The sequence below is a fragment of the Athene cunicularia genome, assembly GCF_003259725.1.
Source record: "Athene cunicularia isolate RWA chromosome 3 unlocalized genomic scaffold, athCun1 chr3_part1, whole genome shotgun sequence".
Taxonomy (NCBI): Eukaryota; Metazoa; Chordata; class Aves; order Strigiformes; family Strigidae; genus Athene; species Athene cunicularia.
Window position 1 is genome coordinate 46207179 of NW_020799097.1, and position 26979 is coordinate 46234157.

A 26979-nucleotide genomic window follows, 5' to 3' on the forward strand; every position below is an offset into this window, starting at 1 on the left:
ATGTGGTAGTGTATATTTTATATGCTAACTAGTAATTTTGTGTAAATTAAGCATATATTTATCCATATATTATCTTTGACTACGTAGATTCAGTAAAAGTTAGTGCCTATAAATTTAAAATATTCTAGGGGCAATTCAGATATGAATTTGCTATGTCTCATACAGTCTTACATTATACTAAATGGTAGCATAAAAGCAAATATGTTTAGTTAAATTGTTAGTGACATCCTTTCCTTTGATTGAGAAGACTTCATAAAGTCAAAATGTGGCTTAGTTGTTTGATGCTTACGATAATACTATTTGCATTTTCACCCAGTTAATCCAAGAAAATCTATTGGAGCATTCAGTTCTTTACATTATTTTTTTTTTTCAGTTGATTAAAATTCAAACATCTTTTTTCAGGTCAAAAAACATCAGTACAATAGTTTAACCACTGGTTTTTGGTTTTGTTTTAAAGAACAGCAAAGAAAAAAGAGTTTGTGGTCAGGTGAAAATATTTTTGCTGAATTGCCTAATGTGTTATGACTGTTTCATTTACAGAAACAATACTGGGGGTTTTTGCATTAACATTTTCCTGCTTCATTCTCAAATTTAAAGCCACTCTGCCATCAAGGATGTATGTGTAAGAACCTGCTTTATAGCGGAGCAAAATTATTCATTCATAATATAAAGCCATTTAAACTTGAATGGATAAATTGTAGTGTTATATACAAGTGAGCTATAGTAAGATTTGGGTCCATTCTGTCAGTCCTTAATCAAAGAAGCATGCATAAAATAGTGTCAGTTTCTGATTTTATTTTCTATTTATTGCTTAATGAAAGTTTGAGGGGTTTTTTTTGGAAGGATAAACCAAAACGAATTCCATGTGTATTTCTACAGGGAGAATATGACTTGAAGATCAAGTCATTCAGTTGAACTTGGCTGAAAGTGCAGTATGTTGGAAATACATTAAATAGTAAGTGTGTTCAGGAAGGTCTGCTTTTTAAGTAATGCATCCAAACCAAAGCAACAAAATTTTATTTTTGGTCTTTTTCTTCAAATTTCAAAGCAGGGATATTTCGCATTTGAAAATGAATAAGAAAGTAATATAATCAATCTCCTTAGCCTTCATCTCTCCCTTACTATCTGTTTTCATTTTTCATAGGCTAATCTATGCTCTAAAACTAAAAATCAAGTTGAATCTTTTGAGAAATGTTTGTGACAATATAGTAATCCTTTTTATTATTCTGAGCACTTCTTGTTTATAATGAAAAGAAAACGTTTTGTTTGAAGTTTTAAAGTGTAGAGTCGCAGTAAAAATTTTTTATAAGTATTTGAATACATATATTTCTCTAGTTGCCAGCTTCCTCTTGTTCAATTGTAAAATATGAAACACTATTTCTATTTCATATAGGTAGACAATAATTGCTCAGGCAAAGTTGAAAAGAATAGGCAATGTTTCTTGAGTCACTTCATTTTACTTATGTTATCAGATATAGATAAAGGAGAAATGTTGCATTGCTTAAGAGTGCAGGGAATTTTCTGGCTGAATGAGTGTTAAGATACGATTAAGCAGGATTCTTAAGAGCATGAACGAGAAGTGATTTGGTTTTTTCAGTTTTCTCAAGAGATCTAGAGATCATGCATTGCTGATATTGATTCTTACTTGACTTAATAATAGAATTAATTATGGCCCTTTTCACTTTCTTTCTGCTTCTCAAAACTGGAAGGAATCATTGCCATTCATAGTAGCTTTAGATTAGATCACCCCAGGTGAATAAACATAGTTGGGCCAGAACAAAGCTACCGAGTGTGTTCTCAGCTTAACTAGGAGTAGCTACATGAACTTCACTGCAATTGCATTACTTTTTTTCATTGTGAATAAAACTATGAGCCATTGTGAACGCCACTACTAGTAAAATTAAGTCGAGTTTGGTGTGATAACAACATCCTTGCTAATAATTTCTACACCACTTGTAGTTGAATTGAACAAAACAATGTGAACAATTCCAATAGTATAAACCCAAAAGATTCAGGATATATACATGTGCAATTCTTGTCTCTTCCAAGTTTGTAATAACTGTAATTAAAATTCTTACTCGGGTATAATTGAACCAGCCAGAGAGAACCTAGAGCAATAATTTCTATGCTCCTGTGCATTTCTGCTGGTGTTTTCTTTCTCCTCCAGCTGAGTTGACATTAATTCTGTGGTCTGGTGTTCGCAGCAGCAATACATAACAAAATATATGCAGTAGAAATATTCCTCCTGGAGTCAGTAGCAAAAAACTTGTCTTAAAGCTATAGTTACCCAGACAAAACAGATAATCTGCTCTGAAAACAAAGACAAACCCCACCCCTCTACACACCCCGTATTGTCCTTTTCCCATTGCAAGAAGGAGGTATTCCTATGCTACTTTTTTAATGGGACACTTCCATGATGCAGATGGTATTCCATTGGCTTTGTTCCATGAGTGATTTTTATATTACATTTTCTTGTCTAGCTTTTTTAGTAGTTTTTTTTTTTTTTTTTTGTAACTATTATGTTTGGGTCAGTTTGAGAGTAATAGTTTTTAAACTTACTTGTATACTAAAGAAACCTGTATATAATACTTAAAAAATTATCTACTCATGTGGAATATGCAGTAAGTAAATACACTACTTTTCCTTAGCAGAATGGGTGAATTTAATACAACCATCATCCCAAATGGCTTAAAACTGAACCCTAGATTTTGTTAGAAATGTTCACTGGAGGACAGACCACAGTTTTCCACGTACACAGCTGTCATTTGCTTCTCTTCAGCAAGTGGACAGGTGGTGATTTTTAATGCCTTATCTTTGTATAATCCTGTGATAACTGCATCCATGTAGTCTACCATGTAAGATATCCATGCATTTTAATATTTTTTTTAATACCTACCTAGCATTTCTCATGCTTTCCTGTTGAATGTTGGTGGAGAGCTCAGGTCTTAGCCTATTCAGAATAAAATAAGCAGTTAACTAAGAGCTTTGAAAATGATAACCCCATTAAACTATTTAATGCATTGCTTAAGTGTCATTTTTACACATAAATCTGAGAGATTGATTCCAAATGGTTAATTTTTCAAGAGAGATGTTTATGAATATGCATTCATTATTGTGATGGAGTATGAGTTTGAGTGTATTTCTGCATTTTGGCATTGTTTTGTGGCTTACATTGCTAGTAACTGAAAAATGTCAAACCTGTATAATGCAGTTCCCCAAAACCTTTATGAAGTAATTCATCAAGATTCAGTATGTCTTAACTGATGGCAGTGTAAACCTCTTAGATATAAAACAGGTGACATTTTTTGTGTTCTAATGTACTTCCAAGAAATATATACATATAAAAAGATACAATTAAACTAATTTACCAGAGGACATGAAAAAATCTTTAGGGAATCAGAGAAAATATCAAATTGTTCAAATGGATATACTGTGCAGCATAATTCCAACACTGCTTAATCTGACTAGGAGTGAAAGTTATGATACGCTCAGAGTCATACCAGATGTGAAGATATAATCTACACATATCTCAGAAATTTAAGAACCAGTTTTCCAGATGCATGACATAGCTTCTCTCCAGCCTTTGCCAAGAAATATGCATATGAAATTATAGCTTGTTAATGGCAACAATAGCAATAACAATAATTAAAATAACTAATTTTTATAAGTACCTCCCCCCATCTTCAGGATAGTAATATTATTTCTTTCATAAACAAATCCAGCCTTTATATTTGTATTTTGCAGTAGATTGGTTTATCCCAACCAATTCCTTCCATTTACTGAGGGGGGCTGTGTTGTCTTCTGCCACTTTAGAAGTCTATGAGTAAATTCTTTCTTATACACAGCCTAGACTACATAATGCACAAAATATATAAAGAAGTGTACTGTTATCTGTAGTTCCTGTTCTTTTGATGCTCAGCATCAAGGATTGTTCAACTTCTATTTACATAGCAGCACACCCTTTTTGGCTAGTGTTAGTTTCTTTATTTCATAATATTTAAAGATAAGACAAAAAAGAAATAGTTCTAAAGCCAAAAAGAGAAAATAATGAACAGATCTCCAAAGAGTACGAGACAGATCTTCCCCAGGTCTTTATAAGTTATTTACAGGCAGTACTACAGACTGAAGAAAGGGAGGGAAGTTCTGATGCAGGTGATAGAATCCCAGAGGGCAGTTCAACCTGCTAATAATTTATTTTCCTATTTCTGACAGTTATATCTAGTGCACCAGTGAGCTTCCTAACTATAGTAATTGGTTTTCTTCTTGTTACTTTTCAGCTGCACACCAGGCAAGGGATAAAGAGCAAAGAAGCAAACAATAAGAGATTGGACTTTCGCTTGCTTGAATTAATAGTGTAATATGAAATAGAAAGAAAAAAAAAAAAAAGGATGAGTTAACAACAGAAAAAAATGGTATCTGGAAGATGATTTGCATTTACATTCAGATATGAAAATAATTTTAAATATAGACAAAGCCTATTTTTAATCAGATACAAGGCAAAACAGAATACTTGACTTCTAGAAAAGTAGTCTTTTCTAGAAGTGTACTCCCTCTTCACAAAAAACCAATTTTGATAACTTCTAGATTAAAATTTGGATATTTGGATATTTCTATAACTTTTCATTTTGTTCAGTTTTTATAGTACACATAGAACTGAGGTACAGAGTTTATTTTCAGGACTGTGTTGGAGAGAATTCACTTTTGCTTGAAGCATCTTTCTTTTCGCAGCCCGTTTAAAAACTAATTCAGGTCTTCTTTCTGTTTACTTCAAATTAACTCTTCTTAATTATAATTATAGCTCAGATTTCTTTCTGCTAATAGCTTTTCCTACTCAACTTTGTATACAACTCACTGTGTTCATATCACGTGACATGAATTGTCAGCTGAAATACAGGGGTTGTTAAATAGTGGCTGTTTACTAAGTATATACTGTTTTGTCAGAATGGAATTAGAACTGTGCATTGAATGGTTAAAAAGTAATTAATCTGAAAAAATTTAAGGAACATATTTACCCTGATGACCATTGAAATGCAATTGCAGTATAAGTTTAAGTGAGGTTAATAGTTTTGTTCATATACATTATATATTTGGAGATTTGTATCTACACATGTGTATATACATGGGTGATGTCTCTGTGTGATTTGTATTTAAATATCTGGATTTTTTGCAAATCCTACTATCAGATGGCTCTATTCAGTATCAGTGGTGAAACTGCCTTTTGCTTGGGCCCTCAAGTGTTGTGGGGTTTCCCACAGCTGTAGTGGAGGTAAGGCTGGATATTCTTTGCAGGTGTCAGCTGATATAACACCTACGGGGAACAGCAGGTTCTAGGGTCAAGTTACTTGGTACCATCCAATTTATATGGACAGAGATGATCCTCTGGGAGCGTTTGCCAGTGTTGGGATGACTGCTGTTACTGTTCCCATGATAAGCATTAGAAAAGGAGTAAATTAAGCCAGACTCAATGTAAGAAACCACAGCTATCTTCCATTGACCTCAAAGTGTTTGTTAAACTGTCCTTAAAACTGGTCTTCATGCTTCTTCATAAAAAGGTGCTTTATATATTTAAGGGATCATTTTACCCTTTGAAATGCATCTATAAGGGTTCTAGTGGGTGTGAAGATCTGTCTCTTCACTCCTGACATCCTGTTTGTCAGTAAATGGGAAATCTTCTCTCTCCCTTTCTATTTTCTTATTGAAGTATGATATCCTCTATAAACCTCTTAGTAAATAATTTGCCATATAGGCTGTAAATATATGCTTATTCTCACAGAGATATCCAATTGTTCTTAGTATTTGTTTTCCTAACAGTAGTTATGATACATTGATTTTGAAGGTTTCTTTAGTGTCATGTCTTAAAATCATTTGTTCAAACCATCAGGAGACAATTAGTGATGAATGAAGCTACAAAGAATTGGAGATTCATCTTAGCACTTCAAATATTCAGTTAAGCCATGTGGCCTTTTATATTCTTAGAAATACATTTAGAAATATAAACCCTCATGTAGTGTTTTGTCACTTTGTTGATAAAATTATGGAGAATTCTGTGAAAATGGAATAGACTGGAGAACTTTAAAAGCTTGAGTTGGTGAAAGATTGCTCAAAGTGGAATACTAAGGAGAAACTTCATTAGTGTTAGGGAAAGAGTGAAGCTTTTGAATTGGTGGAACTAGATAATATATCTCTAAATATGACAAAAGCAACCAATTCCTTGGATCAGGAGTAGCAATCTTGGATAATTTTATCTTCAGAGGATTTAATTACTTAGAAACATTCTTTGGCACAAAATATGATGTCCCTCCATACTCCCCCCCCCCTTTTTTTTTTTTTTTTTTCTTTTTGGTAAAACATAGAATTCAAGTTATAAGATTTATGGACCCAGCATCTCTAATTAGCTTCCAAGTGTTTGGTAAATTATTCTCAAATTCCATCGTTGTGTTTTTACATAAAGAGGTATTTAATATGTGCAGATGGTATGTTAATAAAGCCTGATGAACAAGTGTGAGTAACTGCTATTGTTCCAGTCAGCCGTCACTGTTCAGGTTAGTTGGTCTCCACATTAATTATAAAATGAGTGATTCTTAAGAATGGAATTTAAATTAATAATTAATCATTATACATTTATAATTATTTGTTTTAAAGAGGATTAGATTATTTTTTTTTGTAATGTAGGACTTAAACCTAATATATGAAGGTATGCAATAATATAATACAAATTTTTTTCTTGAAAGAATTATTAAATATTCATATTATAGCTAAATCCTATGGCCAAAATAAATCTATCCTCACTACTACGCTAAAATTATAATACTCACTGCAGTCATGACATTTATTTCTCAGCTGGGCCTATCTTTTAAACAATCAGAGTGTTTAAAAGGATTCTGTCAGCATTAGAAAGATAAAATAAAGCTCTTTTTTTTTTTTTTTTTTTTTTTTTTAGCTTACTACATTATCAAGTTTGTAATTACAGAAAAAAACACCTGATTTGCAATAAAGTCTTAGTGGAGTGTGCTGATATCAATTTAATTAGTATAGAGAATGACCATAATTATTGTAACTTTATAACAGGATAGAAAGAATGAAAGAATGCTTAAGCTGTGTTGGAGAGATTGCTAATATAACAGTCATATAACTGTACAATGATTGCTTTCTTCATAAGAATAGTCCAATTTGTTTCATGTTTCTCAGGGTTGCCTAGTACACACTGTAAAGAAAACCCCAAAACAAACCAACAAAACCAGATCAAAACATCTTTTAAAAGAAAAGCTATAGTAGTAGTTGCTTTAGAAGTTTAAAGTGTGGGTAAAATAACCAAAATTGTTTGTAAGAAATAAAATAGGTATCACTTTAGTCATGTTTTATTCCCTCTGTCGAGTGGTGAATAATGAGACGCTTCCCTGCAGCTATATATGACAGGCAAAATCTCCTTGCATATAGTAATTAGTTTACAGCACCCTATAGCCTGGAGCCAAGCAGGAATTATTTGCAAACAAGTACAATATAAACAAAAAGCTGATTTCTGCTGTAAAGCAGCTGACTTGCTTCTTTGGTCAGCAACCAGTTACTTCTAAAGAGAAATATTTATCTTATTTTACAGATGAATATGGATTGAAAGCTAAATCAGCAGAAGGTATAAGAAAGCTATCTTGCCTTAGTTTGTGATTGTTGCTTGAAACAAATTATAAACTTGTTGAATTTAGGTTATTCTAAATACAAAATGATTTTTTTTTTTTTTTAATATAATGGATTGAATGAAGCAAACATTTTTATGATTGTTGTAAAAGAAAATATAGGAAATAAAGATGGGTATCCATCCTTCTTTCAGAATTTTTCTTGAAGTCTCTGAGGTATTTAGAAAACCATTACACATTTTTCTTGATAGGACACACTTTGACTGAACTCAGATTCAGACAAAATATTTTAATGGAATATCTTTAATGATTTGCTTTCATGCATGTATGAACTATATCTGGCTTACCTATGTTATATGTACACACTTGATCATTCAAGGTGCAAAGCATTGCATGTTTACAGCGAGAAGAGTAACTCCCAAACTATTAAAGCCAGACCATAAAAATAGCATAGCCTGAAAATGTAGCCACTGAAAAGCTAAAAGAACTGCTGGTATCAAAGGCAAATTTCACATCATGCGTTCCAGTACATAGAAAGGATAAAGGCATACAATTACTTTTTTTTTTTTTTTTTTTTTTTTTTTCCCCCCTTACGTTACACTCTACAACCAGTACTAATGTAACAATGAATATTCTTAGGTTATCCTTATATCCTTATAGCAAGATAATTTGTGTTAGCTTAATTCAGTGAAGGTAGTTTAAACTGATGAATTTGACCTTACAATCAACGAGTCAGACAAAAGAATACACAGAAGACTGTAGTGACCTGCCTGGCATTAAGAAATGATTACTTAATCATGTTTGATTGTGGGTGAGTAGTTTTAATAATCTCATGCATAGCACCTTGTTTTTAACATTTTTTTTTTATCTTCAAAATAAATTTCACATCTGCAAGCAAAGTCACCGTATAGTTGGATAAACACAAAGCAACTTTGGTAGTATTGGGGCATATTGGACAAGTGTTCTTCTCATAACAATAGTTACTGCTCAAAAAATCAAGGCAAGGTAGCCTACCAGAACCTTTAGTGATTGCTGGATTCTTTACAAGGCTTTGCTTGAAACGCAGCACATTTAGCCTGACTAAAAGCTGTCTTGGGCTGTGAAAGCTAACTTTAGTATCTGTGTGTTCCAGTGTAGAATTAGATGCTGTACTCCATTATTAGTTTCCCTTCTACAAAATCATTGTCTTTCTTTAAAATTCTTAGTATGAAAGTGGTTAGTTAGAGAAAAGTGATATCAGATGACAGAGAAACAAAACTCTCTGCCAGCTTGCCCATGCAGGTTTGATTTATACTATATTTTAGAAGTCCTGGCCTATGTATTTTAAAATTTTCCTTTCTAGCTTTTTCTTTAGTATTCTAAACTCCATAAAGGACACTGCTGAAAATAAACAGATTGAGAAGTTAAAAAAAAAAAAAAAAAAAAAAAGTTTCTTGTGTAAACTTGCAATAATATCTTTCTTAATATATTTAAGTTTTTATATTTTTCTATGTGCTAAATACTAAATGTTCACATATATTTTTATATCCTGAACAATAGTAATTCCTAACCAATAATTAATAATTTTATGTTTCTCATTTCTAAGATGCCTGCCTTAAGATGCATAATCATCCTGTATTTAAAAACTAAAAAATATTGGCTGGTCCTTAGAAAATATTTCATATCAAGCTCCTGGAAAATGAAGGCTGTCAATCTTCTAATATTTTAGGGGTGAAACATGTCAGAGAGGCCAGGCTCCTCCAGTTTTCTTGGTAATGACTGTTCCTTTGCATAGCCCACAGTTGAAGCTCATGCTTGAAGACAAACGCATATAATCTGTATTTCCTACATCGCTGTACACAAGGGCAATATGCATATTAAATCCTTTGGGCAGTTACGTAGCAATCTTAAACCCCACCTGAGCAGTGCTAACAAGGGCTTATCACCTCAGTCTTGTCCTTTTATGTAAATACATGTCTCCTAGAGAATATGATAGGATTATAGAATAGATGGGTGGAAGAGACCTCTGGTTATCATCTGCTCCAATTCCCAATACTGGAAACAGGGGGAACTTTGAAAATTTCCCAGAGCTGTGGCCAAGTCAAGTTTTGGACATCTCCAAGGATGGAGATTGCACAACTTGCCTGTAATTTGGTCCAGTGCACTCTCACTGGGAAAAACTTATGTTCAGACAGAATTTCTTTTTCTGTCTTTTGTCCTTTCTCTGTACATCTCCAGGAAGAATCTGAGTCCATCTACCCTCAGGTAGCTGAAAACAGCAACTAGATTTTCCCCTACTTTTATTTCCGCAGTCTGAAACACAGATCTCTCATTGTTGTCTTCTACACCATGTACTCTAGATCTCTGACCATCTTGATGATCTCTGCTGGACTCCAGGATGTCCATGTCTTTCTTTATTGGGTGGCTCAGTACTGGATGCAGTACTCCAGATGTAGCCTCATGAGTGCCCAATAGGCAGGAACAATCACTTCTCTTGATCTTCTGGCTGTACTTTTGCTATTACAGACTGGTATGTGGTTAGTGTTTATTGCTTTTAGAACATTCATATTTTAATTTATCTGCCAAGACATCCACGTCCTTTTCTACAAAGCCTCCTTATAACCAATCAGTACCCAACTGTGTTGTGCATGGTTTCTCTGCTTTCAAACTGAAGGACTTTTCATGTGCTGCTCTTAAACCTAATGAGGTTTTGGTCAGACTGTTCTTCCATCTTGCCAAATTTTCTCAAAATGTCAGCCCTGCTTCAACCCCTCATCTGGTTTGGCATTACTGAGAAGGTTGCTTGAGGTACATTCCATTCCACTATCCAGGTTATTAATTAAGCTATTAAACAACTTTGGTTCTTGTATCCATCCAATGAAAAATACTGTTATTCACTGTCAGCTAAATTTTGAATTGTTTCCACTCTTCTTCAAGCCTGAAAGTCCAGCTAGCTTTTTCTTCATCTTGCAGTCCTCTGACATCCGGGCATTACCTTCCTGATTTGGCAATAGAGATGCTATATGACATTGAAAAAGTTGCTAAAATCAAGATAACATCTGCTGCTCTCCTCTCATCCACAGAACTAGTCGTCTTATCACTGAAAGTAGTTAAATTGGTACACTTTGTCCTTGGTAAAATTCCTCTGAGTGTTCTGAAACACCTTGTCCTTTTCTATCTGGTAGTGGCTTCGAGGAGGATTTTTCCCATAATCTTCAGAGACTGAGATAGAGTTTACTGGTCTGCAATTGCCTGGATCTTCTTCCCTACCCTTTTTTTGAAGATAGGGGTGACATTTTGCTTTTCTAGATATCAGGGATTTCCTCTGATGAATGTGACCTGATGAAGAGGTCTGTCTCTACAAACTTTCTCCATAATTTACTAAAACTAAATATAGAGCAGGACAGTGAAAAATACCTTTTTTTTTTTTTTTTTTTTTTTTTTTTTTAGGAATTCCTGCAAGTTATACGCCTATATCTTGGTTATGCTATAATAGTCAGTTTGTAGAGGAAACAATGAATGGAGAAGGGTACTGCTTGATAAAGTTTTCAAAACTAAGCAGTATCAAATGGGGTTTCCCCTCATGGACACATCTACTGTAAACCTCCTGGTTTATGTCACATGAGTATCACCCCAAAAGTTTGCAATATTCAATACCAAAAAGTAACATTCTCCAACTAGGAGGTGGTATACTTACATTCAGTAATGTTGATACATTTATTAGTATTTTCAGCCAAGTATTATCTTTTCCTGTTTGCTGAAAACTTCCAGGGCTATACAAAGATAGATTCTAATCATCCAAACTAAAATGGTTGTCAACAGTGCTTTTATTTCACTGACAAGTACCAGGCAGGAATGACTGTTGATATAATGCATTATTATAAAGGTAAACCTTGATTCATTGCAAATCAGTGCTCACTTCAGCCCTCTGATGAGAATAACAACAGGCTTCTGTAAGTGGATATGCTACTATAAGTGAAACCAGTTCATTAACACATTGTTGTGGTTTCAACACACATGCAAAAATGTAAGACACAAAAGTGGGCTTTTTATAGAGAGGCTGTAGCAGGAATATACAGAATACCTGATGATACCTTTTCTGGACTTCTATAAACATTCATTAAGCTATTATATCTCCATCAGACAAGTGTAATGCTTCCTCTATCTGAATCTCAGAACCCCAGTGGGACAGGAACCATATAGGGCTCTGTTGTGGCTTTCAGATCTAGTAACATGCTCTTCCTACAAATTCCCTACTATGTTTGCTTGCTAACTGAACTGACTATATTATGCGTAAAATTTTGTATGTAAAATTTATTCATAATTTATTTTTTTCAGCATAATTACAAACAATCAGAGGACAGTCCTGGAATGAACAGTTAATTCCTTCTCTTTTGGTCTTTTCTTCTTTCGCCAGGTTCAACTGGAAAATTAATTGAATACTGGTAGTCTTAACTATTTCTGATTTAAGTATTGGTTTATTTACTATGACAGAATAGATTAAATTTTTAAGTCTATATGAATGGAATCAGATAAAAGAGCGGTCATTATTAGAAAGGTATTACTTTTTAAAATAGAATGAATTAATTTGGATTATGCTCTTCATCTTCTTTGATCAAATTTTGTGTCAGATAGATCAGTTAAGGATACAGATTTATAACCCACATCCTCTGAGACTTTTCTTTCTTGTCTCTGCTGATGGCCATTGTCACAGTCTTATCTTCAAAATTTTGGTTTCCTTTGCCCCTTCGCTCTCTTTTCCAAATTAATTCTTCGTTTCACCATATGTTTGGTCTTTTCAATGCTGGTGCAAGTTATATATCATTGCAAAATTTCTGTATCCTGTAGCAAAGCTACGGACTTCATCTCTACAGTTGGTCTAATCCAGAACATGTTTTTGAGTCCTTCAAGCATACATCAGTATCCTTATAACTGCTTGAACAAAAGACTCATGGAGACATTGGTTTCCAATGGTTTGTCTTTTCTATTAATATTTTTCCATATTCAAAGTGGACTAAAACCTAATAGTTATTTTGTCAGCTAATCTAGATAGTTGGAGTTCATTCAGCTGCAATCAGAAGTGATCTTCAGTTGTACTCCTAATTTCTGTTTTCTTATTGAATAACATTATTTTTCTGAATGTTGATCATTTGTTTAGTAATTCCATGAGCTATGACACTGAGAATGTAAAGTATTTTCAATTGTTTTCTTAGTTTATAATATACAAAAAGCAATATTCATTTACTCACAAACATTTTTTTTTTTTTTTTTTGGTATACAGGGTGATATTGAAAGCAACAGCAATAAAAATATAGATAGAAAATACAACACTCTCCTTTTTTTTGTAGTCTATGCCACCACAGTTGAAGAAATAATACCTTTGTGTTAGTTTCTCTCCCTAATTCATGCAATTTCATCTTTGCAAATATAAAGGAAAGCATATCTTGGCAAAAATTAGGTGTGTTTTCTAATGATCACTAAAGACCTTTCCATGATTCAACTCAAGATGTGTGCTTGTGTAAACTTTGTGTTTATCCACATTTGACAGGGTTGCTATTTTAATCACTATGGTTTTATTACTCAGGAGCATGCAAGGTCTACGTATTTCATATTTCAGTAGTTCCTAGCACATAGCTTTAACAGATGTGGATTCCATGCTAATCAAATCCTAATTCTGTATCTGTGAGATGGGCAAGGTAATAAATAAGAAAGATCCACTAATATTGAAAAGGGTGTGGATTTTCTATCTTTAAATGTTGTAAGCTGTTGTGATTTTTACCCTGGTCCTCAAAATATTAATAATTTATTAAAGATAATTATGCTCTTCAAAAGCAAGCTAGTGGAAAAGGATGTTCCCTACAGTTCTGATGTGATTGGTTTTTAATTTTAGAAGAGTATCATCTGAAGAATTTGAACAGCAATTTTTAAGAATGACCATACTGTCTGTATATTTAAGCATTACCGTTAGGATAGCAATACCTTGCAGTATCTCAAAAACAAACAAACAAAAATCAGTAATTTTTATTGTTTCTTACAGTTCCGCAGAAGCTCCTTGCACTGTATGAAGAAATATATCCTCTGTGTTTTTTAGTGCAGTTATTCAGATCTACTTAGAGTTATTTGAATAATTTTTCTGAGAGAACCCATGGAAGAAACTCATCAATTTTAAAATATTAAAAACTGAAGGCTTTTTTGAAAATACAGCTTCAACTACGATTGTCCATTATAATTTTAACATGATTGTCAGTAAATTAATTTGAAAATTATAAAATTAACCCATAAAACCAGCACTGAATCAATTAAATGTTGTACTATAGAAACAACATTGACAAACTGTGTGATTAGAGTAAAATACTAGCATAGAAGATAAGAGTTTCCTGGCTGCTGCTTATTTTAATTAAAATAATTATAAATATGAGATTTTAGAACACCATACCAGAATGCAGCATTCCTGGAATTTTATCTCTGGTGCCAAATTACAAAGAATTAAAAGAAAACCACAATATTACACAGTATTCTTCACTGATAAGTGTTGATAGAACCTAAAATATAGCCTAGCGCACTATATTGTATGTATATATAAGCACAGATTTATCACAGAAAGATATATCAGCTCCCATGTTAGGAGCACTTTATTTGGTGCATATTTTTAGACATGATGCAGAAGAATGTCCATAGCTACACTGTTTTGTCCCCTCACTCCTCCTGACATCAGGCTTGCAACTAAATAATTATCTTTTATACATATTCAAGTCACAAGCAGAATAATATATGAGTAGCTCTATAATTTAACCATGCTGTTATATAAAAGACTGATTTCATGCTACTACTGTCCACACTTCCTATTTAAACAAAGTAGTTTCTTCTTCAACTAAAAACACCAAAATATCCATTGCTCCCTCTCAGTCTCACACAGAGGAGGCCAAGCTTTATTTCTAAGTGTCAAATAAACCTATTACCACACTTTCTTTGAATTCAGTTTCCATAAATTTGAGTCTGATCTTTATAGTTACACACAAGACACCATGCAATGCTACCTTTTCTCTGAGAAGGCAGAAGATCCATAAAGGTTTTCTCCCTCTGGCAAGAAGCTTTTTAAATAGTTCAGCAGTTACTTAATGTACCAGAAGCAGTAGTAATGATGCAATACATTGTTACAGAGCCTAGGGAATGGAGGTCCTATAAAATGTATAACAATAATTTATAAGCTCTGTATATAATCAAGTCAGTCACCTGTCAAATTTGAACCTTTAGGAAATTGGAAAATTTTTTTGCGTAATATATCTTTGGGCCCGAAAACATATTGAAGATGTTAAAATCAAAAGAAATCATATGCTAGTCAATACTTGGAAGGAAGAGCTCTAAGGAAAATTCAAGTAATGCAGACATAGTTTAGGGCATTCATTATCATTTCTGTAGGACTCGGTACTGATCAATAATAACACACTGTGATACAGGAGCACATATCCTCTCTTTTAGGCAAGAAGCAAATAAGAGTTCTTTACAAACAATGATATTTAGAGGTTCTTTTGGGTTTGTAACGTGAGCCAAGCAAGGAATGGTGTTCTGTCTAGGTTATGTTTTATAAGCAGATAAGACAGATAATAATTGTATAATCTTAAAATGCCCTAACTAAATATTGATATGAAGCTGAGGTTTTATTATATGATGCACAATAAGGCTATCAAACAAGCAAGTAAATTTTAGGCACTTTGAGCAACAGTGAAACCTAGAGTCTTGAGTTAGGCTCTGAGGCAAGTGTATTTAAAGGGGACACAGAGACCACAGTATCTCCTTCTAGGATGCAAAAAACTGCAAGTACTCTGAACTGTAAGTGGCCTGAACAAACAAAAAGGAAATACAGTATCCAAAGCTGTATCTGAAAACATCTTCCTGCTATATATTTTCTGCTCATTATGGCTGTCTTCGTACTGTAATCATAAGCTGGAAATGTTTGATTTGAACTTAGAGAAGTAATTACCTATATTTTAACTTTCCTCAAGTTTATTATTGTTCATGATAAAATTTATAATTTAATGAGCAGAGGTGTCCAGGAATCATCAATAATGTAATTTTTTAGTGGGAAATGTGCCATAGCAAAACACTTCTAAAAATTGTGATTTTTTTTTTTTTTTCCCTGAAACTTCCATATTCCTAGTACAATTTCTACTCAAAAAAAAGAGAAGACAGTAGAAGGAGAAATAGGTGCCCCTTGAAAGTGATTAAAAAGGTTTTTTCCTGTTTATGTCAGTCACTGTCTGAAGAAAAACAAGGACTTGAGTTTGGGCCTTCTTCATTCCCTAGTAAATACCAAGGATGCAATAGAGATTTATTTTATTTAGCTAAGTACTTCATCTCTGACTGTGGGCAGAGTAGTTGTCTACAGAACAGTTAAAAACAAAGAAGTCTATAGCAGTACTTCTCTCAAGTACAGTCCCAGAAACACAACAGTTTGTGGCTCTCATCTTGAAAGACTTTTCTTTCTTACACAGATTAAGATTTCTTTGAAAACCTGAAAAGTATCCTGTACTAAGGAAGATGTTTCTCACCCAGGACTAAATATGCTACAGCCCTTGCAAAGCAAATAAGACATGGTTTCTGCCTGGAGAAGCATACAAGTCTAATTTTAGACATGACAGAACAAGCAAGCACAACAAATAGTGGGGGAGGGTGGGAGCTGAAGACGATCTCGCTAAGAAGATTACATGGTTACTTAGGTTCATTTCATGCATATCTTGATAATATCACTATTTCATTTGTATATAACATTTCTAAAGCTTCTGTAAATATTCCAGAAGTAACTGGATAGGCAGTGGAAGGAGAGGAAGGAGAAATGTGTATAAGAATTGGAAAAAGTGAAAAAGGTAATGAAGGGGATCAATTCTGTTTAGAAAATAATGGTCTATATTTGTGTACAGGCTCTTTTGTTTTTCTTTGTGACCTTCAAAGCCATCGAAAGACATTCAGATGATTACTAGTCTTGTGTCATTTATGTGGAGGAACTTACATTTTAGATGATCTCTTTTGCTGCTTATCTAAACTTAACTCTGCGGAATAGTTCCAGAACAACTGTGTTAATAAGGATTTAAGCCTTATTGGAGCATGGGAAGGTCCTTTGTGCTGTGTGAGGGCAGGTCCTCAACCTGTTGATCAGAACTCAGATCTCACCTCCCAGGGAGGACTCTCATTAGAAGAAGTAAGCCAATACTATGTGAACCTTGGTGAAGGGTCAAATGCCCACCCAGCCACTAGCTTGCTCCCCTCTGCAACAAGACAAGGGGAGAAAATAGGATAAGAACGTTCATGGGTCAAGATAAAGGTAGGGAGATAGCTTAGCAGTTACTGTCATGGGCTAAAATAGATTCAGAAGATGAGAAACAAACACCAAGAGAATACCTTTCTTCCTCCCTTTCCTAAGCTCAGCTTCACTCCAGATTCCTCTACCTACTCCAATGAAGTGAAGGGATCATGGGGGACAGTTTATGGTCGGTACATAACTATTTCACTCTTTCCCCTCACACTTTTCCTCTGGTTCAAAATGGGCTTTGTCATGGGTTGCACACAAAAAAACCTCTGCTCCACTGTGGTTCTCTTCATGGACCACAGTGAAAACTCTGCTCTGGTGCCTGAAACACCTTCTCCCCTCCTGTTTCTCTCACCTTGGTGTTCCTTCTGCTGTTTCTCACTTTTTTCTCCCTTCTTGTCTCTTCCTGCCTGGCATTTTTTGCCTTTTCTTAAATACACTTTCCCAGACGTGCCACCATCTCAACTGAGTGGCTCAGCTGTGTCCTGCAGATGAATCTGTTGGAGTCAACTGGAATCAGTCATGTCCAGCACAGGCCAGACCCTGGTCTCTTCTCATACAGGCCACATATACAGCCCCGCCCCCTCCCAACCCAGGTACCAAATCCTTGACATGTATACCCAATACAGATTTTTTTTTTTTTTTTTTCATTTTCATTACCCACCTTTCTTATGTCTACTTGTCAAGGTTCAGTAGATGGACTTCCATTCTAGGTTTTCACCTGTGAGAGAGGTGCCCTTCTGGACATTAAAAACAGTGAGTTCAGAATCACCTAAGCTGAGGAGGACCTGGAATCCAAGAATCTTTTAACTGGCTGTTTTAGTGACTACGTATGTTTGAAAAAGTCACAGGACTCAGTAGAAGGCTCAATGCTGTGAATCAGAAACACATACTATGCATCCCTGGACCAGGCATCTGCTGCGGAAGCTCAGACCCCTGGTCCTAAATGTTTTCTGATGTATGGTTTCAGGCCTGGGACAGTCACTCTTCAAGATGAGCTTGGAAATAATGAAGAAAGATGTGCACTTCCAGGGTGCTCCTGAAGGCAGAGTAAGATTAAGTTGATAAAAGTGTTTATACCAGGTATTTTAATACTTCAGAGGGGCTTGGATTCTCTTTTGTTGTTTTTTGACTGCACTATAGAGCTGTAGATGCTGAAATTAATATTGACTTAACAAGGCAGAGTGTGTGGTTTGTTTCTTCCATTACCTCACTGACAGTAGCCCCAGACATCAATTACAAATACAAAACCAAAAAACCAAAAAAACAAACAAAAATAATAAAAAAGAGGAAAGTGAGAAAGTCTGAGCAAACACCTAGAAGAGGTGATAGAGTAGCAGACAGACAGACAGTGAAACTGTACTGCAATATCTCTGGCTGAACAAGATCTTTCTAATTCTAGCCCACCAAACACAGGGATATCTAAAAAGATTCAGGAATGTATATACTGTTAAATTAAGGTTTGCTCTATATCTTCACTTTCCCTGCTGCGATAACCTCAGCTTCTCCTTTTCCATGCTTTCTTCTGCCCTCATCCTTATTTTGAAATAACAGTGGAATTAATACCACTTCAGTTCAGTTTGTATTGTATAAATAGCTCTTCTTTTTAATTGTTTTGAGTCCTCAACTCTGATTTTTAAAGTCAGACTGAGAAAAGAATTTACTATTGCCTGGATAATGAAACGTCTTTCTAGACATGGAGATGAGAAATTTCTGAAGTAGTCAATTTTCTGTTTCTTCAATTTTTTAATAATATACTTAGGGAAACCCATATTTTGTTAAATAATAATAATGCTCTCTGGTAAAGAAGTAAGATGTATATAAAGCAGTTTGATGTAGGCTATGTAGAAGAAAATACAAATAAAAAATATAATAAGTGTTGAGAATTATCCATTTTTATAAGCAACACCCAATTGTTTATTACTATAGAGATATAGAAATAAAGGAATACAATTCTTTATAATTATAATTCTTCATAATTAAAGATTCTTAAGTATGTTATGAGCATTAAAGAGAAAACCATACAAAGTGGAAAATCATATTGGATATATATGTTATCTAACATAGAAAACACTTTGTTTCTCTGAGTTGTTCTTCAGATACAAGAAGTCAGAACAAATTGCAACTCTTTATTTATAAAGGCGGTTTTTAAACAATCAGTGTTGACTCTCTGGCCTTGGCAGAATTTGCAACAGCCAAGAGGTACTAGTTGCTTAATATTCCTGAGGGACACTCTGCTGTTTAGGGATTGTGAGAGAACCACATCCATGCATTAAGTCCTTGCTAATGTTCCTCTCCTTACCAAGGCTGCTCTAGAAATCATCTAGTCTGGCTCATTTCCTGCTCAGATTCCCTTTCCATTCAGGAAATCTTCAGTGGAAAGTCTTATCTTTCTTTTTTCTCTTTCTAATGGGATATCTTGCCCTAACTTGCAGGCAGACCATAGAAAACTTCTGAGTGGATTCTATCCACTGATAGAGTTTCTTCCCCTGTCATTTTAATTTTTTCCCTGTTCTGTTTTGAATAGCATTGTCTTCTGTGTTCATCTGCCAGCAGTAATTCTGCCCTTTATTCTGTATTACTAGGTAACATTGTGTAGTTTGGATCAATTTTCTGTTCTGCTAAACTATTAATCTAATATTTCTAAGCTCTCTGTAGTCTTTTGCCCTGTTTAGTGTTCATAAAATCCTCCAAAGTGCTCCCTCTGTGTTTTAATTAGTGTGTTGCTTATACCTTCTTCCAGATTGCTAGTAAAAATATTTATTAAAATTAGCTTAAAACTAACCATGGAGCAACTCTTTGGACATCACCCCCACTACACCTTGCTTGTGATATCTCAGAACTGTTTAGTCCAAAAATACTTGTTTTTCAAGACTTCAATATATTTATCAGAAGTCAGGGTACAATGACTGTGGGAGAAGTCTACAGTTAATATGAAGTTCACATACATTAGAAGGTAGTATTTTAAAAGAAGTTTTCTTCAGTCTTGTCTGTCATTTAGCATTTGATTCTATCCACATTTCTTCTGTTCAAGAAATGGATAGACTAATGTTTTGGAGGTTCAAAAATTATTTAAGGACTGAAACCAGTATATTGAATATTTAAGCAATAGGAACATGACTAGTGCTGCAAAAATGAGACAGCATATATATATCTCTGACTCTTACTTCTATCATCAATTGTCTTTAATTACAATTGTAATTATTTCTTTAATACAGAATATCTTGAATTTTAATAAATCCTTGATTCACATCTGTAGAAATGTTTCAGTTGTTATATACTTATACTAATTATTACATAATAGGCTAAGAAATTTTAAATAATTTTGACATTTTAAAGTTCTCTTTCTTAAGTGTACATCATTGAGTAGAATGATATTAAATACCTAAGCACATTGCAATGAAAAGAAAGATTGTCTTCTTAAGGTTTGAGAACAGATCCCTAGTCGGTATATGTTTTGCAGGGTTTTTTTTTTTCAACAAACAAAACAACCTTTCCTAGTTCTGTTCATATTTGAGCTATGACCAACCTGCACATTTCTGTAGCCCCCAAGGGTACATTTCTTCGGATTAAAAGTAGGCAACTTCCATAAACCATCGCATATCCACTTTTGCTGGATGATATTATTCCTGTTCATGTCACTTATAGCAGTTTACAGTATAGATTTTATGTTACTTGCTTATAAGTTAATTAAGTTTTTAGGTTTTGAACATTAACCAGGAAGCTAATGTGGTCGAATGTACATGTAGAATGTACAATGGGACAGGATATATTCATACATATAGTGAAGATTTTGGTCCTGATCCTGCAGTAATTTACATACTTGTATTTACTCCCTGACTCAGTTGGATTTAATAGGATCCTATTAATGTTTAAATTTAATAGTGCCTGTAAAGCATTTAAAGGGGTAGGTGTAGACCTATGGAACTCCCCTCTGTAGAGACAGTTGGAACTTGCATGTGAATCTCGTGCCTTTCTAGATTTTGGATTGATTGATATCCTCTAAGTTTAGAAACTTTAGTCTTTTAAACATCCAAAAAGTCAGTCACATTAAGTTCCATTTATGGGCAATGGGGAGATGATGGTGAGTCAATACAACTATTTTAGATTGGGATTTTTTGTATATAAAAGAAGTGTTAGATGACTAGTTCTTGTCAGGGAGCACGTGGCTCCATGAGGGAAGACGATGTGGAAGATGATCACAGTACAGGCAGGGCAATTGCACTGAGAAGGGTATTTGATCAGGTCAGTGGTGTTGCTAATAACAGGCTCTGTTCACAGCCCAGCAATCATCAGATATCGTGAGGTGATGAGTGGGATTTGACATGCAAATAGCCAAAAAAAAAATCTTGATTTTTCCTAAAAGGCATAATTTAGACAAAAAGAAATTCAGGCTTTAATAAAGGGAGAAGAAACACATTTTATTGCTGAGTAGTGTAATACGTGAAAATTAAGCATCTGTCTCATATCCTGGATATTCTTTAAAAAGTTTTAAAATATTATAACTTATATGACTGTCAGTTCTGATACAGTAAGATATGGATTGAGGGTGTGGTCCTGTAGAGAAGCCCTGAAAAACAATGTCTAGAAGAATCATTCTTTCATTCTTTTTGCTCTGGTGAATGGGAGAATGTGTAATTTGCTAGAGCTAAGAGTATCTCACATGAATGCCTTGATACTTTGTTGTGTTCAGAAATATCCAGTATTGAATCAGTATGCTCAACAGTTCATGAAGAAGATGGGGTAAGATTCTTTTCATTTCTCAATTTGTGCTCATTAGATGAAGCCTTACAGCCTGTGAAATCTTTGTGCTAAGGGTTTTGCTCTGAAAGCTGTTGTCTGTCCACTTCTTGGTCTGATTGCGCAGGAGAGATGTCTGTGTGCATATAAGTGGGTAATCATCTTTCTTTTATGTTTCTTCATAGTCCTTATCCAAACAAAAGTGAGGGAATGAAGGAAAAGTATCTGCTGCATTTGGCAGATTTGAAATAATGCTAGAATAGTATGCACACTCTAAGTGTGTGCTATCTGTGTCTGTGGCATATATCACTGAGCTATACGGTGTATGTTGATTTATACATCATGCTCTAGATAATATTTTTGTAGCACCATTTTCTCCTAATTGATTTACATGTCCATTTTCAAAAACATTAATAGCATTGTCTGGTTGTAATATTGCTGAAAAGAATGTAATTTAAATGAATTAAACACAGCGATCAGTAAGTTATCTCATTAGTCCTTTAAGTAATATTTTCTCCTTTAAGTCATACTTGCACCATACCTCTTTACAATCAGTATTACCCTGCCTGAAATTACTCATAACTCCATGAATATAGGGAAATATTCTGACTGCATCAGATCAAGAATTCAGTTTACTGCATTTGAATTTTGTCTTGTAATTTCAGACTAACCTTTAGTATATAGATTCTTCTTAGCCTTTCATAGTCATTATGTGACTCCTTTTTGGGACAGAATGGAAGACAGTATAATACCTGAGATAAGGATGAAATGTTGTAAGTCAGTATGGATTTTTAAACAAGAATTAAACTCCAGGCACTATAATGGTTATGATGGATTTTTAGTTAAACGTTCAGTATCAACCTGTGATTTAAAGATCCCATGTGTTTTGCTTTTTTCATCCTCAAGGGGGAAAAAAAAAAAAAATCCCTGCATTTCTCCCCAGCCTAAAAAGTGCAAATGCTTTAGATTTTTTGATGAAAGTTCTCTGTAGAAATTTAACAAATAGAATGTTGAGTACAATTTCATGACAATATACACCTGTTTTGAAAATATCTGAAAACAACACAGAAAACTAAAGTGGTCTGTAAATATCAGTAATGGGTCCAATCAGTCTTTATTCCACAAGGACTAACTGTATGTTCCAAACTGTTTTAAATTCAGTCCTGTCTAATATTCTTAGAAAGAGCCATGTTGGTAAAAGGGAAAAACGATTGCAAATATTACTCCACTAACCCATGTTATATTCCCTCTAAATTGCATTTTTCATGTTTTCTTCTATTTTTAATGTTGTATTGCTCTTCAGAAAATAGAGCTTAAATTCACAATGTAACTCCAGATATTAAAGTCTGTATTAAACATGTCTATTAATTTGGTTTCAGAGGAAAATAATATGAGAAGCTGATAGGTTTTTGAGTTGAGAACTACTTAAACTGGTGGAGGGTACACTTTTATACATAAATTCTCAATAGTTCTTTTGTATAGAACATGCTAGACCACATCTTTTATGAAAGCTACTGAAAGCAGCAGTCAATGTGTGACAGGACGTACTGCACTGAGATGGTTTGTGGGCCCAAAGCCCTGGATCTATAATCACATTTAAGATCATCTAGACTGATCTCTGTGGCTCTCTATAATACTGTATCTTTATTTACTGACCCAAACTGTAGAAACTGCTCTAATTTATCCAGAATTAGTCATATGTGTCTTCCTGCGTTTGTCTCAAGCTATGGACACTGGAGAGGAGGAGTGGGTGCCTGCAGGTCAAGAACTGAGGAACAGAATCTTTTATCATCGTGAAAAGATTTCCTGTGCCCAAAGTGTGCAAAAACAAACTCCTAAATAAAAAGGGAGGCTGAGATGCTAGCAGTAGAGGACAGCTAATACCATACCAGGTCCTTAAGCCAAACAGAGCCAACATGGACTGCTATAGAGTCTAAAAGTAGGCATTCTCCATGTAGACAGTGGGAAATTTTATGCTTGAGAAGGGACCTTTTTGTTGATGCTGTCAGTATAGATCTTGACTTAGGGGACTAGCAGAATTTTGTATTGAACTGAACTTTCTAGAATCTCAAAGGCTAGAATCATATTTTCCAAATTTTACCCCTGCATGCCATCTTCCATAGGATATAGAAAAACAACATTGCTAAATCTGGTTTCCTTTAAGTGCATGGTAACATAAGGAACACTGAGAGGTTCCACAGCCAGACACCATAGTATGAAGTACAGTCAGTATTCATTTACACTGTTCATTCATGACTCTAACTATGTAGCTATGACAAGCATAATATGGGATTCGCTCTCATGAAACATTGTTTACGATAATTTCTATTCTTCCCATACGCTCAGAGGTTGCACTGAAAAATCCAGAATCTGATTAGAGAATTATTCGAGCAGGTTTTTACAAAAAACACTTCTGTTCTTGTTTTTCAGATATTCCTTATTATTTTTACTTAGCAGTCCTGTAAGATCAAGGCTCCATTATTCCAAACACTGTATGAATACAGATCTTAAACAAATTATACTTTGTCTCAAATCATTTGCAAATGGTGAAAATCTGAAGTAGGTCTTCTGTCTCCTCATTAGGTATAATAATATTAATATGGAATGTCCATAAATTAGAATCAGATTTGAAACAAACTTTCCATTTCCTGTGGACTCTAAGACTTCTAAACATTACTTGTACTAGCCAATAATTTTGGAAGAATAATTGTCACTTTTCAGTGGGTAGCAGCAAAGAGGAAGAGTAGAGTACAGGTTTTGTAAATCTCATTTAAAGTCTATTTTTTAAGGTATTTCAAACACCTGAAGATGTCAGAGTAAAGAAACTGTATCTGAAATGTTAAAATGAACACTAGTAGACACAGGTAAATGGGAAGAGTACCTGTTATCAGGAAGATCAGTCTTCAAAATTGCATCAGCTCAGTTGAGTACTGAAGTTTCCTCTTTGTTTTATGCTTGTCTTCTTTACTGAGCTAGAGTGTTCTGCATTTAAATTAGTAGGATTGTAGTCAGTTAATAAAGGAAAGTGATTATTCCCATAATAGAATTTCTTATATCACGTTTAAATACTGTAAACATTTCTGGACCCCCTAATACTTGAATAAGCTTGAGCAGGGGTCACCAGGCTGCTTGGAGTCAGGAGTACAAGACTTGTGAAGAGAGGCTGGGGGACCTGTGCTTTTTTAGCATCAGGCAAGAGGCCTTTTCAAACTAGGCACTTTCTTATAACAAGAGATGATAACAAAAAATGGGGCCAGGCTCTTTCCAAAGCTGTGTAGTGATTTCTATTTTGAAACAAGGGAGGATACAGCATGAACTAAAAATCCCCAAACATTATTAGGATAATTAAACAAAGGAACATGTTGCCCAAAAAAGTTGTGAATTTTTTATCTTTGTAGGTTTTTGAGACCTGACTGGACAGCCTCCTCTTCTGAATTAGTGGTTGACATTACCCTGAGCAAGATATAACCTCCTGAGTGAATGTGAATTTATTCTGTAACTCTGATTTATAAATATTTATTGCAATGGGTTAAATAGCATAAAACTTGTACACATACGTACTACATTAAAAAAAAAAATAATAATTCAAGGATCTGTAGCTTAAGATTCTTACATCAGTCTAATATTAGACATTTAAATGAGGTGGGAAAATATTTATCCATAATAAGCCAATTTTATTTTCCTTACTTTTTCTTTTCTAATTTTTTTCTTTTGTATTTTTAAACACTCCTAAGTAGCCATAAATATATATATATCTATATATCTATATATATATAGATATCTATATCTATCTATCTCATATGTTATGGACTGAAGAATAAAAAATAGAGAATTCTAAAACTATGAGATGTGACTCAGTCCTAGACTGAGTCTAGGACTCAGTTTAAGTGTTTCTTTTACCTGAAGCCAGCTTCTGTGTCAGGTTGTTTCTTCCTTTCATTGGAAATATGGACCATTTTTCTGCTCTTCATAACAATATCAAAATAATAAAATGAGATAAAAATACGAGAACAAAAAGGTAAAGTTATCAATTTATGTTTTAGATTGTTCAATTGTAGTTGCTAAAAATGACATTTACAGATCGGTATTTATTTTAAATCTCTAAAATATGTTTGCTTTATGTAGCTAATGTACTCACAAGAACAATACATGTTCCAATTTCACCTTCAAATATCAACAAAAGAATATAAAAATCTGTTTCAGTTCCACTGAGTGCTTGGTTTCCAAGTTTTATTGAATTGATGACAAAATGATGTAAAAATTACTTATCTTTTTAATGAGGTGATAAACTTCTGATCTAGTTTTAATGTAAAGTAATAGAAGAATTCAGGTCACAATGTTTAATTAGAACCCAATCAACTTTTTTGAACAGCATGTCAGTATTACTTTAGAGAACCAAATGAAACATTTCTTTGTCAAGTACAGACTTTTAAGATGAGAGGTGTTTTAACGATACATTAAGAGCATAAAAGTGGAACATTTGATTTTATGAATTTTAATGTGTTTGAAATATTATTGTGAAGAAAATTGCATCTTCTGATGTGACAGATGCATTATTCAGATAGCTTTGATTATATGATAGATTAAAAAAAAAAAAGTTCTTTCATAAAGGAAGCCTATTCCAAGGTTTTTAACAGAGTGGCTTTAATGATTTGAGAAATTTAAAAAATACATTAATATTGATTTAGTAATTAAAATCTGTAATATTATTAATTATTGTGCTGGTTCCATTCTACTGTGTTGCTGTGGTTTTCAGGTTTTTGCTTAAATATGTTATGCACAGGCATTAACTTGTATTCAGTATCAAAGATTTTAAGACAAAATTTAAGCGTGAAATAAAAGTTCCTATCAACAGTGTGTCTCCAAGGCCAAACACGATGATTAAATCTCTTAATTGATTAGAATAATTCCACAAATTGGAAATAAAATTTAGAGCTGTAAAAAGATATAATAAGGAAGAGAAAGAACTGTAAATCTTTGTTTCTTAATGGAATTGTAACAAAGAATAATTTACCTAGACATGTTTGCTTGTTTTAGCTATACTTGATAAATTATTTAGATATGAACCCATCATAATGCACAGCAATGTTGACGTCATGAGTTAAAATATATTGATTATATGTAATCTGCTTGTACTCTATTGCCAGATTAAGTTAGGCATCATTCTGCTATCTTTATTCTACCTATTTTTAAGATAATGATATTTCACTTCTTCTTTTTCTTTCTTTTTTTCTCTCTTTTTCTCTTTTTCTTTTTCTTTTTCTTTTTCTTTTTCTTTTTCTTTTTCTTTTTCTTTTTCTTTTTCTTTTTCTTTTTCTTTTTCTT

At 33.8% G+C, this 26979-nt stretch overlaps 1 protein-coding gene across 6 annotated transcripts in view; it reads left to right on the top strand.

The window, feature by feature from the left end:
• GRIK2 (glutamate ionotropic receptor kainate type subunit 2) overlaps positions 1–26979 on the top strand; it is a 442240-nt gene that overhangs the window by 314409 nt on the left and 100852 nt on the right. The gene's annotated exons all lie outside the window — the stretch shown is intronic.